We start from the raw sequence: 12,518 nt of genomic DNA, 5'->3' as shown, positions 1-12,518 counted from the left end.
GGTGTAGTGGTGTTAGTGGCCTCAAGGGGTCCTGGCGCTGGGCATGGTCCAGGCGCAGATGGCTGCAGACTGGCTTGCTTAAGGTGTGCCTCTGGTGCGCAAGCTGCACAGCCGCGCAAAGTTAGGCATATATGGGGATGTGGGAGGGAGGAGCAGCTGGCAGGCGGGAGCAGCAAGTGTGCATGGGGTGGTGAAACAGTGGCACTGAAAGAAAAATGGTGTGCAAACAGGGGGAAAAAGAGTTGCACAGAGGCCACTAACGGGACACTAAAATGGTGGTTCAGCACACCTACCAGTGTGTACTCAGCAGCGGCAGCAGGGGCACACAGGCGGAGCTGCGTGTAGGTTGAGCAACATACCTGTAGCAATCTGTATCATTCAAATATAACGTCATTAGCATGAAGACACAGGAAATGGGTCACACACAAACAACACAGCCGTGATGGCTATGACAGGTGGGATGATGTGAGATGTTAAGAAATCCATGTGCCAAATCATCAGTAATTGTGGCCTGATACCTGTTACACACATACAGAGTGCATAATGCCACTAGGACTTGCTACTGTGCTGGAATGTGTCTTCAATATACACCAACAAAACAGACATCAGGACATGCACTCAAGTTGAATGTTGCAAGTGTGCAAGCACTGTCTGGCCATGTGCCATGTGATAGGAAAAACTTTTAGAATCCATGAAATGAATCATGCCATGTCATTTTAGGTAACATGAGTGATGATGTGTAGCTTTAAGTTTGACATGTTGACACACATCAAAGTCAAAAAGTGTAGATGACTCAAAATTGTGAATCTGTAGACCATATGTCAGACATGATCCTAAACCTACATCTTTTACCATTTCAGGGCATGGTACACCTACTCATGAGCAGGAACCTTTGTTTGAAGCCGATGATGAGGACGTGAGAGTGTACCAAGCGTGGACATAGGCCTCCTCCAGGACCTGTTACAATCAATTCAAACACCCTCTCCCCGCACAAGAATGCAAAGCAGCACAGTGGGATCTCCGCTTGCCCAACATGGAAGCACTCCTACGCCACCTCCCACAACATGTCAGCCTCACCACTCGCAGGACACGCTAAATGCTTTTGAACAACGTGTTGTTGATGTACAGGGTCAGTTGGCACAGGAGGTGCGTAAAGGGATAGAGAGCATGGCAGCCACCCTAGAGGGAGTCCTCCGTTGCCTAACATCCAATTGTGGCAGTGCGGAAACTGGTACCAGCAACGATGCTCCACCACATACTTTGTTTCAGGCCATGAATGACATATCAGAAGTCATGCAGCAGAGGCACAGACAAATGCCCAACACAAGTGCTTGCCTTGAAGTTGCCAACAGGCTGAGGGAAATTCAGGACATACTTAAAGCAATGAATCAAAAACAGGATGCATACCTAACCAACTTGGCTGCCTACCAACAGGATGTTACAGCAGTGCTGGTAAACCAGCAAGTCATGCTCAGTGCATTTATGCGTTACCTGATGGGCAAGGAACATGATGCAGGTACAATCCCGTCAACATCTGCAGTCCCTGATGTGTCTATGCCTCCTATGTCGACTGCACCAGTGATTACACCATCAGCTGTGACAACACATACATCTGATGAAGAAGATTTTTAAGATTGTCCAGTCCTCCGCAAAACTGCACGTTAGCATCACCTATTGTACCAGGACACTAAATATACACTGTCCGGTGCTCATACTACTGACAGTGTACCCCAGTAATGATGAAATACCAATTACTGCTAGTCAATGGATGTACAATACATTTTCTGTGGCCTCCCTCCACGAGGTGAACGTGTGATGTTAACACTCCCTTACCACACAATAAAAACCTACTCACTCATACATGTCACAAATGTCATGTTGATGTATGGACTGTGCATGTACATCCTTAACCCTACTGTATGTGTGCCTTGATTAGTAGAGTTCTGTCATACCTTGCTACTTGCTAAGTTATGTCACTTACATTATTTTGCAACCACAACATGCAATGTCCAAATGGCAAAGTTCATAAAGTGACTAGTAACATGTGTAGTACAGCATTGGAAATGTCTAACATAACAAATGATGTCACAAGTTGTTATGACTAACACTACAATTTTTACAAGGAGGGGGTGACTGGTAAAATCAGATCTGCTTGCACGCTACCATAAAAGTGGGTCAGTCCAAGGTGTATGTATGTGATGATGAAATATCTGACATACCACATGTATGTAGAAATGGGAAAAATCAGCACGTGGCTAGCATCAAAGGCACAGCGTAACAAAAGATAAGTAGCAGACAACTCAATTAACTTAAGCATAGGAATAGGGACATGCATCACACCAGTGATAGTAACCACACCACTCAACACTCAAATGGTGTCTCATGTATGAAGTCCTACAAACACTTTAGTGCTGCTGCAAAGACAGTGGCCCTCATGCCTTAAAACCTTGTGGGACCGAAGCGTCACGATTCTCACATGTCAAAAGTGATTCAAGGCTGTCATTCATGAGGCTCAGTGTGCCTGATGGACGTTGACACACTGACGGATAAAATTGGCCTTGGAATTAGCCATGGCAAGATGACTTCCATGACATGTCAGAATTGAGATGTCCTAACACATATGTGAATCTGAGCGAATGGCAAAGCCTCGGCACACCACTGATCCTTGAGCACGGTTACACCTTTCATTTGGAGAAGTGAGAACGTGACAGATTTCAAGCTTGAAGTCTGTTAGAAAATCCACTAAATCGCTATGTGAGAATGAGTCAGCTAGCATACTTCCACAATAAGTACTTATGTACAGGCCTGTCACACAGATTATTGTACAACTACAGACAAGAAATGTCATTCCCCAATTGAAATGCCCCACTACATTCGTGATACGATCCGTACCACTAGTACAATGTAGATTGCCAATGAGGCCATTTGCCAGTGGCACCATGGTCTGTCTATGCCTTGTTCACTGTATTGTGCCCTTGGTGTGTGTGTCTGCTGTTCCTGATAGGGCTAATTTGGCCTGTCTGTTGTGTATCCCCTGTTTTTGACTGTATTCCCACTGACTTTTACTTGCCACTGCCACTGCAGTTACCTGTCCATCCAGCACCCACACACGTCCATGCTCCAGCTTCAAGCTGCTCACCCTACACACAACCCCAGCTGAATGGTGGATTATGTATATAGGTACCATTGTTGTGCAGAGTTCAAGCACATCAGTGAACATACACAACATGAGCAAGACCAGCTCAAGTTACCCTGGTCGTTAAAACCACCCCGACTACAAATGCAGCACTCCATGTATGCAACCTTGTAAGATAATACAACTGTCAGCTCTCAACACCTTGCAAATAACAAGCAACAGTCTCATGTTGACTCTGCTGAAGCACCTTACCCCGTCTGCAGACAATGACCGCTATGAACAGCCAGCTGTATGCCAATGCACAGTAATGCCTGAGCTGCATCCTCCTACATACATGTCCTCTGCACAGATATGGCATATAAATGTGTGAGGCCAACAACAGCCTCTCGCACAAGTTACGTTGCCTGGCTCTCATCTGCAACTGGATTTGCATACGCAATCCACAACTTGTACAAGATCATGCTGAAATACGGCCACAAACGCCATGGAGGGATGCCTTGCCATCATCTCCAGGAACTGCCTCCAACAGACTAATGCCATTATGATCAAGTGATTGCACAGTCCTGAAAATGTCCACTCCTGTATCAAAGTCAACTACAGGACAACTCCATGTTGTACCCTTGCATATAGACATCCTTGATGTGCCACAACATTTGCCAACTCCAATGCAGATCACAGACAGCGCAACAACCTACAATACACGGACTATGTACAGCTCAGACACCAGTATAACTCCTTGACAAACTTTGCCAATTCAACTTCACCACACTCCTAGACAACATCCCCAACATCAGATATACCCAGGTTGTCATCAACACAACTCACAAGGTGGGACACACCCGTGCACACATTTTCATCCAAGGTAACAACATTTTCCTTGGCCATCCCTCACATCCTCCCTGATCCAAGCCCCAATGCATCCTCTCATCATTCAGAAAACACACCATACACATGTCAAGGCCACAGTCCCTGTGCAGACACTGGTGCAAGATCAACACAGAGCCCCTTGCCTCAGCACTGATACACACCCCTCCATCCACCATGTGCCACACAAACTCAGATCATTACGAATCACAGATGTTGTACTACATATGCACATACATGCCTGCACACTTCCTTGAAGCACAACATACAACACACCACAAATGTCACATGTGTATCCACGGACATACAATAAACAATGCTCATGTGCAGTCTGCTGGATTTAGCTTTGAGGGTCAACCAAACCCCAGGAAATACACTCCGCCTACAGGGACAACATCACAGCAAAATGTCAAACTCATCTGATCCACACAAATGCAAAATCATCAAGGGCACAATCCTCTACACATCCTGCCAATCCATGGGAATCATCAACTCCATACCAAATTTAACAATATGACCCAGCTCAGGCCTCACTCACTCCACGGGAATTTTCAAGACACTTGGATCAGTCTCCTATCACTAGATCAGCAAAGTGAATGTCAACTTAGATGAACATAACCAAGGCATCCCACACAACACCTTAGCCCAAGTAAGCCACACTACACACCATCCTTTGGTGGCCACATGTCTATATGTTTCACACCACAAACACCTTGATGGGCATAGTTTAAGGAGCACCCACACACCCCTGCCCACAGCACATCTTCCACAGGGCTGCATCCCCCATTGCACACAAACAGTGACAGTATATGGCCTCCACCATTGGAACATGCACCTCCACAGTAATTGCAAATGGTGAGAGCTAAATGACATTACCAATTATACCCCTGCTGACCAAACAGACCTCAAGACCCACAGGCACATCTTTCCACACACATTTGCAGACATAGTCATAAACCAGAGGGTCATCATGCACCCAGTGAAGTTCATAGGAACATACAACATCCCCAATTGTGCTCCATGACAAACAACAGCATCAATAGGTCCCTCCTACACACCACTACAACATCCACACACTCCTCAAAGTAGGTCACACTGTCACTCCATATACACAATACATCGCATCATTTCAAGAAACAATGTTCCACAACACACTAGCAGCCAGATTCCACTATGGCATGAGGCAAGGTAATACACCACACTGGATTGTCTCCTCCCTTGCAGACCGGAGCAGATTATTCAGCCTAATACATTTCACAGTACAACACATACAGTACTGATGCTGAATTCCTCAGGGACTGTCCCTCAGTACCTTTGTCTACTACGTCTACATGGCCCCACTTGCTGACAACATCATAGAATATGGACTCTGCATAGTACCCAACGCCTAATACACCCAGCTCTGCCTCACCCTCAACAAGATACCCAACATCACAGGACACAACTAACCACAATCGAAGCAAGATGTGCCAACAAGTATGTGCCTCAGCTGGGCAAATCTCCATTTGTTGTCAAAACAGGTCATCATCCTCACAACAACCCCTACCACATGGGACTATACCTGGTGGTCCCCTGGGCTGGATAAACAGTACACCACTCATATGTGCCACACAAAGTATACATTGTACAGAACTCATCCCTCACCATGTCATTACGGATAATAGCACTATCCTCACCATACTTCTTCACCCTCTGCAAACTCTGCAAGAGCATCACATTTATTGCCACCAAATTCATTGATTACATCAGCCACACATCCATCCTCATCAGCCTGTTCAATGTGATAGCCCTCAATATCAGTATCACAAATTCCCTAAGGAAAAAAATGATGAATGTCCAGACTACCGTAGGTAGACGTTCCCTGTGGCTCCCATGACAATACCACTTCTGCCAGCACATACAGGAGCTCTACTGCATCCACACCCATACAGATATACTGACACTCAAGGAGCTCACACACGCCTCCACGGTCAGCCACAACCCTGGCCCAGCAAACCTCTACCAATGAATCTGCTTCTAGGCCCACAAGACATACCTCTGCAATACAGACCTAGCCATAGTCACATTTCCATGCATCTACATAGCCAGACCGTGAACCAGATTTATTTTCCACTTGCAGGAAAGACCTGGGTCATACTGGCCCTCAGCATTGGGACAACACTGCAAACATTGAGCTACAGTCTCAATACCAGGTGGCCTAATTAATGACGGCCCTTGTGCCATCTGACCCTCACTTGTTGTGACGTTGTGTGACGCCTAACCCTGCCTAATAGTCATCATCCATCGCCAAGGCCCATAGTCATGGGATAATGCTGCATGCTACAAATCCGGCCCTTGAACGCATTGATCTGCGTTACAGGCACGTGCAATGGGTGTTGCTGGGTGCATTCCCAGCAACATCCATTGGCTTTTTACACTGCCCCAGATGTAATAGGAACATGAAATCTGAAGCACTGTCCAGAAATTACACAGACCCAGGGCAGGCGTGAGGAAGGCACAATGTTGAGAAATATGATCATTTCGCTTGTCTTCCCTTTTTCACACAATGCAGCACATATAGTAAGAGGAAGAGGCTGTTGTGATGATTGATTAACTGAGAGGTGTCCGTTCCTGTACAAGAATAATGTTCCCCGCAAGGCAGCCACCCTTGCCCCATTGTGCAAAGGTGACTGCATTTGCGCGGGACAGGCCATTGTGCACCAGTGCTGGTGAAAACAACAGGACTGCGCACTATCTTGCAGATACGGCACAGTCCTGCCCTTCATCCTGCAAAAGGGTAGCGCAACAGGAAGCCGTGCTGTGCTTCACTACGGCAAAACGTCATGAAAGAGGTCCCACAGTCTTTTCACATGATTGTTGATCACATGGGCTCACCTGCCACCCAATACCTTAAGTCCCTCAAGGGTGAGTAGTGGCCTGTATGAATTAATGATAGTGTAATGAACATTTGGCTTACAATACCTAACATGTAACGGTAATCTCAGATATGAGATCATTGTTGACATTCCTTGGCCAGCAAGTGTAAGGCTCACCCTAAGCTGATTTCACAACTTCATATGCCTACAAGTCAGACTTTTTGTAAAAGAAAACATATTTTATTTACCAAAATAGTTCACACAAATAAAAAGCAATGGTAAACTACACTACACTTATAAAAATTTGAATAAAAATCCTACACTAAGCTAATCTAAGGCACTAACATCTACACTTATACTGTCTTACTGTTCCTAAACCTACCTCACACATACTACACAACACACAGATGACCCCCCACCCCCTATTCAACAATCACACATCAGGCATACATACACTTAATCTAAACACATACTAATTAACCTACCTAACTAAACAATGATATATATTTTTTTTACATCTTAAAATACATTTAACATACACTATACATCAACCCCCCCACCCACTCCTAATAACTTAACACTTATCCTAACACTATTCCTAAGTACTTCAACTATCCTAACAGCTATCTAACAATTAAAGAGGTAAACAATAACAATGTCAGTAACTTGACATGTGAAATTACATGTCATGGACAACGACCACAGTTGTGATGGCGTTGACTCAGTGGTTATTGCTGCTCGTCCATTTGGTGAATGGTGGCATTCATGTCAGCAACCATGGACAACAGGGTGGCCAGCTGCAGTTACATGCCCGCCACCTTCAAAGTCAGGTCCTTTTGGGTCTTTTCAATTGTGTCAATTTTGCCCATCAGTAGCACAACGTCGAGCTCTGGGGGAGCTGCTGCATGCCCTGTTGTTGGATGTCTGACTACCGCACAAGCCAGTTCAGGTGGCGCTACTGCTGCTTCATCTGTCTTAGTTGCAAGGGGCTGAGCAGTGGTGGGTCCAGATGGTGGAGCAGTGGTTGTCACAGGGGTCAGAGCAGAGGGATGTCCGGAAGTGGGATCAGTTGATGATCCTGAACCAAGATTAGCTGGGGGTGCGACCAAACCAGATGTTGATGGTGCAGAGGTGTGTAGGCCTGAATGTCCACTCTGTTTTGGAGATGCAGTGTCCATTTGGGGATCTTGTTCTTGCCATGATCCAGTTGCTGGTCCGGAGTCCATGTGAGATGTTTTTTGCTTTTGCTTCCGGCTCCGCGTGTTGGATGGGGGAGAGGGAGTTGGTGATCTCCAGGCTCCAGCTGCACGTGACTGCTCATGTCTGCGTCCCATCTGCCTGAAGGAACGTCCAACATTCCGGATGTGGCGGTATCTTTCGAGACGAATCCGAAACTGCCTCTCCTCATCTTGTGACATGTTTTCTGCAATGGAGCAATAACATCCACATCAGTCTACACTTACACATTGACACCTGTACACATGCACATTAATGCAATGTTAGGCACATTTTGTCAAGGGCCTACTGTTCACAGGGCATCAATTTCTACGCATGTTGGCATCATCATTGATGGTCATACACAGGGATGCTAAGTGATGTTGCGTAATTCCTAACATGATCAAAAATCTAGATGACATGTAAGGCCTCAATACATATGAGACGGTGCATTCCAATGCATTTGTCCTGGGCATGAACGCAATGCTCTGCAATCACATATGCAGGCCCCTTTTCAACATGATGCCAGTGCATCTGTGTGCAGGCAAGGTTTGTTTAGGCATTGTAAGTTGACACTTCATACGCAGATACAAAGTAAGGTATACGGACCATCATCCCTGTATGCTGCACAAGGCAACACACATGTAAAATGCACCATGGAAACGAAAAATGGGCAAATTAGGATTGTGTTGCTAGGAAAAACACAGGTGTGCGCTGCTTTTGATTTGGGCACCGCCTCCTATAATTTTTACACTTGTACATGGGGTGCTGCTTGGGAGTAAATACGTGCTGCGTTTTCACACAACGCAATACACACTGCACAACACTTTCATGGTAGACGCATCGTGACAGGGGATGTCATATCATGCCCAGCATTAAGGCCTGGTATGTGGATTGACTATGCCTGGTAAATGATGCAAGTACCATTTAGACACATGTACATCATTGCATATGAAGTAGTGATGTCAATAGGGAATTTGTTGTGCTAGTTAATGATGGACTTGCAGCACTGTTGCATCCCTCTAACAATGGAAAGTACTGAGACACGTGGGGCACAAGGAATTCCTACATGTAGGAGGTATATCTATGTTGTACTACAATTAGCATGTGTCATGTAGGCATGGTTTAAATACACTGACTCTCACGTAGCCCAAGGCTCCTCGCTCAGCCCAACACTCTTCAACACCTCCATGAGCACCCTTGCCGCCATTACATGCACACACAACCACAACATAATCTCCTATGCCAATGACACCCATCTGGTACTCTCCCTCACCCAAGACCCTGCCCCAACCAAAATCAACCTCCTTGAAGGAAATAAAGTCGCTGCTGAATGGAAGAAGCTCAGTCAGCAGAAACTGAAGTCACACAATACAGAGGTCATCATCCTTTGAAAATCAACATCCGCCGGGGACGACTCCTGTTGGTCCACAACGCTGGTCACTGCAACAACACCCACGGAGCATTCACGCCACTTGGGATTCATCCAGGTCTACTCCCTCACAACGAACAAACAAGTGAACGTCATCTCATCCTTATGCTTCTACACCCTGCTCATGCTCCGATAGATATTCTGGTGGATCACCACCGGAACGTGGTGATCCCCAGGCCCTCATCACCAGCCAACTGTACTACGGGAATGCCCTATACACAGGAACCACCGCCAGACTTCAGTTAGAACGACAACCCATAGTAAATGCGTCTGCACAACTCATCCTCGACAGCCCTCACCACAGCAGCATATCTACCGGCCATATTAACCAACACTGGGTCACCGTCAACACAAGGATCACGTTCAGGCTCCTCACCCACACACACACAGAGCTACATGACATGGGCCCAGAATGACTCCTCATCCGCCTCTCGTTCTCGGATCCTACCGGCCACCTCCGCTCCACCAGCCTCCCACTCGCCACCATCCCAAGGATTCACTGATCCACCACTGGAGGTAGATCATCCTCCTACCTGGCCACCAAGACAAGAAACTCCCTTGCCGCACACCTACGACTGACCCAGGACCATCTTACCTTCATTAAAGAACTCAAGACCTGCCTATTTCATCAGTAGCAGCACACCCCCTCCCTTCAGCGCCTTGAGACCCTCACACCTGATTATGGTGCTCTATGAAGGTATAGATGTATTGTTTTATTGTGGTCTCATTTTATGTGGTAGATACATACAGCAGCACAAGAAGTGTTACTGTGTTACTGTGTCCCTTGCACACAGTAACACCTCACACATGTGACCCTTATCTTTGACACATAGTCCTTGACACTTCCATGCACATGTTATGTGTAAACATGCTGCATGCAAGAATGATGCTTTTGGACTGTCTGCATACAAGGCATGCATGATGAGACATTGTAAGCATACAGACAAAGATAGAAATGCTTTCACACTCACCAGTGGCCTTAGGATTCTTGAACAACTCCACCTCATCCCTTGTGTATGGTGGTGGACCACCTACAAGGGAAAGACAATAGACCAGATTCTCAGCGTATGTTGCATATTTCAACACAGTACAGATATTACATGAGAGTCACTGGTATCTTCAACATCGGCATACGTTGCGTCCCATGAGGCTACCTGATTCATACAACAGTCTCTGGCTAAGTGCTTCACATGTGAAGCACACTCTTCCACTGCATGTATAACACACATGTGCTCCCTTGTTTGTGGTGTCACATTGAGATGGCATTTGACAAATACATGCACACTTGTCCCATATTGCAAATATGTTTGCATTGTGTAGATGTATGTCATTGTGCTTTTATGGGGGACTTTGGTACAATGGTGAATGTGAACATCTGAGTATTCACAGATGTGCCAGCAGAATAATGTGTCACACACAAACAAAATGCAAATATCCATATCTATTCAAACAATTGTGGAATTTAAGTGGCCTTTTAGAGAAGTTTGACCTCCCTAATGCACACATGGCTTATCATTTGTTTATTGATCATTCCCAGATGTACTGTCACCCTTAGATGTGTCAGTGTGTCAGCTTCTTTGATATGTGCATTGTGACAACAACTGCAAGCAACATGCAATTACACATATACACATTGATCTGTGTGCAAGTACACCATGTACACGTGTACATGGGATTGACATTACATACACTTTTCCAGGCCTTGTAGATGTGTGCCTCTTTCCCACGTGACTAAGCACAATAGTGGCCTATAATTTGGATTGATGTTGTTGTTTAAGCACATCAAACATGTGCCCGGACGTAATCCCAGCTGTATGATGAATCCTATGTTTGGGTATGCTAACAAACCTTACTCAGCCCATGGTATGCCATCATGTATGCACATTGTTGCATAAATGAATTTTTTTTATCATTTTGTTTTCCATTCTGCACTGCATTTAACGTCACAACTAGTTAGTGTACATCCAGTCATTGTGTAGAATCCAAGCAACTGAATGTGATCCTTCCTGCACACAGTCATGATGAATGAATGAAGGCATTGTATGGTTTGCACTCAGTTGACACTTGTGCATCTTCGCTGCATACAGATGGTAATGTAGCACATTGTGTATAGTGAAATACACATACAAACACGTTTGTGGAGAGATTTAGAACCACTACAAGGTTACTTGTAATGCTGGCAGACATATATTCCTCTGAGGTGATGTCCCTGTAGATTATTACTGTATGTACAGGGCCTACAATGTGTGATGGAGGGGGGAGCATGAAGTTTGGATCCAAGTTGCTGTCGATGTTATGCACTACTTTGGATGTTTTGGCCCATTGTTAATAGAATATTGTCAGTGCGTGAAATATTGTAGCAACAATCCATCATGCATACACATGATATACCATGATGGAACATGTTGTTCCCTTAAGTTTGCATCTTTGTACCTTTCCCTGGCCTTGCCCACAAACTGCTGTCATGCAGTAGGACAATACCTTTTGCACCATGATGCAAGGGTGGCTGTGTTGCTTGGAAGAAGTTTATTGTACCGTATGGGACACCTTCCTGTACATCAATGGTCAGAAAATGCATTGACATTTTTCGCTGTGTGCTGCACAATGCAGCTGCACACAGGGAAATATGAAATACATGGATACATGAAGACTTTACTCCCCGTTGCGCCTCACTTACACCTCTCCAGGGCAGGCATGTGCTTTTTGCGCTGCCTCAGACTCCTACATCTCTGGCCTTATTTTTAAAGGCCTTGCGCCGCCGGTGCTTCACTTTAGCACATGCTAATAAGTGATGCTCTGGCGGCGCTAGGCCTTCATAAATAAGGCCCCTGGAGCAGTGACAAAAGGCCATGGATGTTGGTGTAGTAATCCCAAACAACACCCATTGCACGCCCCTTTGACACAGAACAATGCATTGAAAGGGCGGACATTTATCATGCAGGATTATGCCTCAATGTGTGGCATAGTCCAGCATGATGAATATCACTCAGGCTTGTGCGTTACCAGAACGTCACTA

Source organism: Lissotriton vulgaris, chromosome 10 (genome assembly GCF_964263255.1).
Source record: "Lissotriton vulgaris chromosome 10, aLisVul1.2, whole genome shotgun sequence".
NCBI lineage: Eukaryota > Metazoa > Chordata > Amphibia > Caudata > Salamandridae > Lissotriton > Lissotriton vulgaris.
This window is presented reverse-complemented; position numbering follows the sequence as displayed.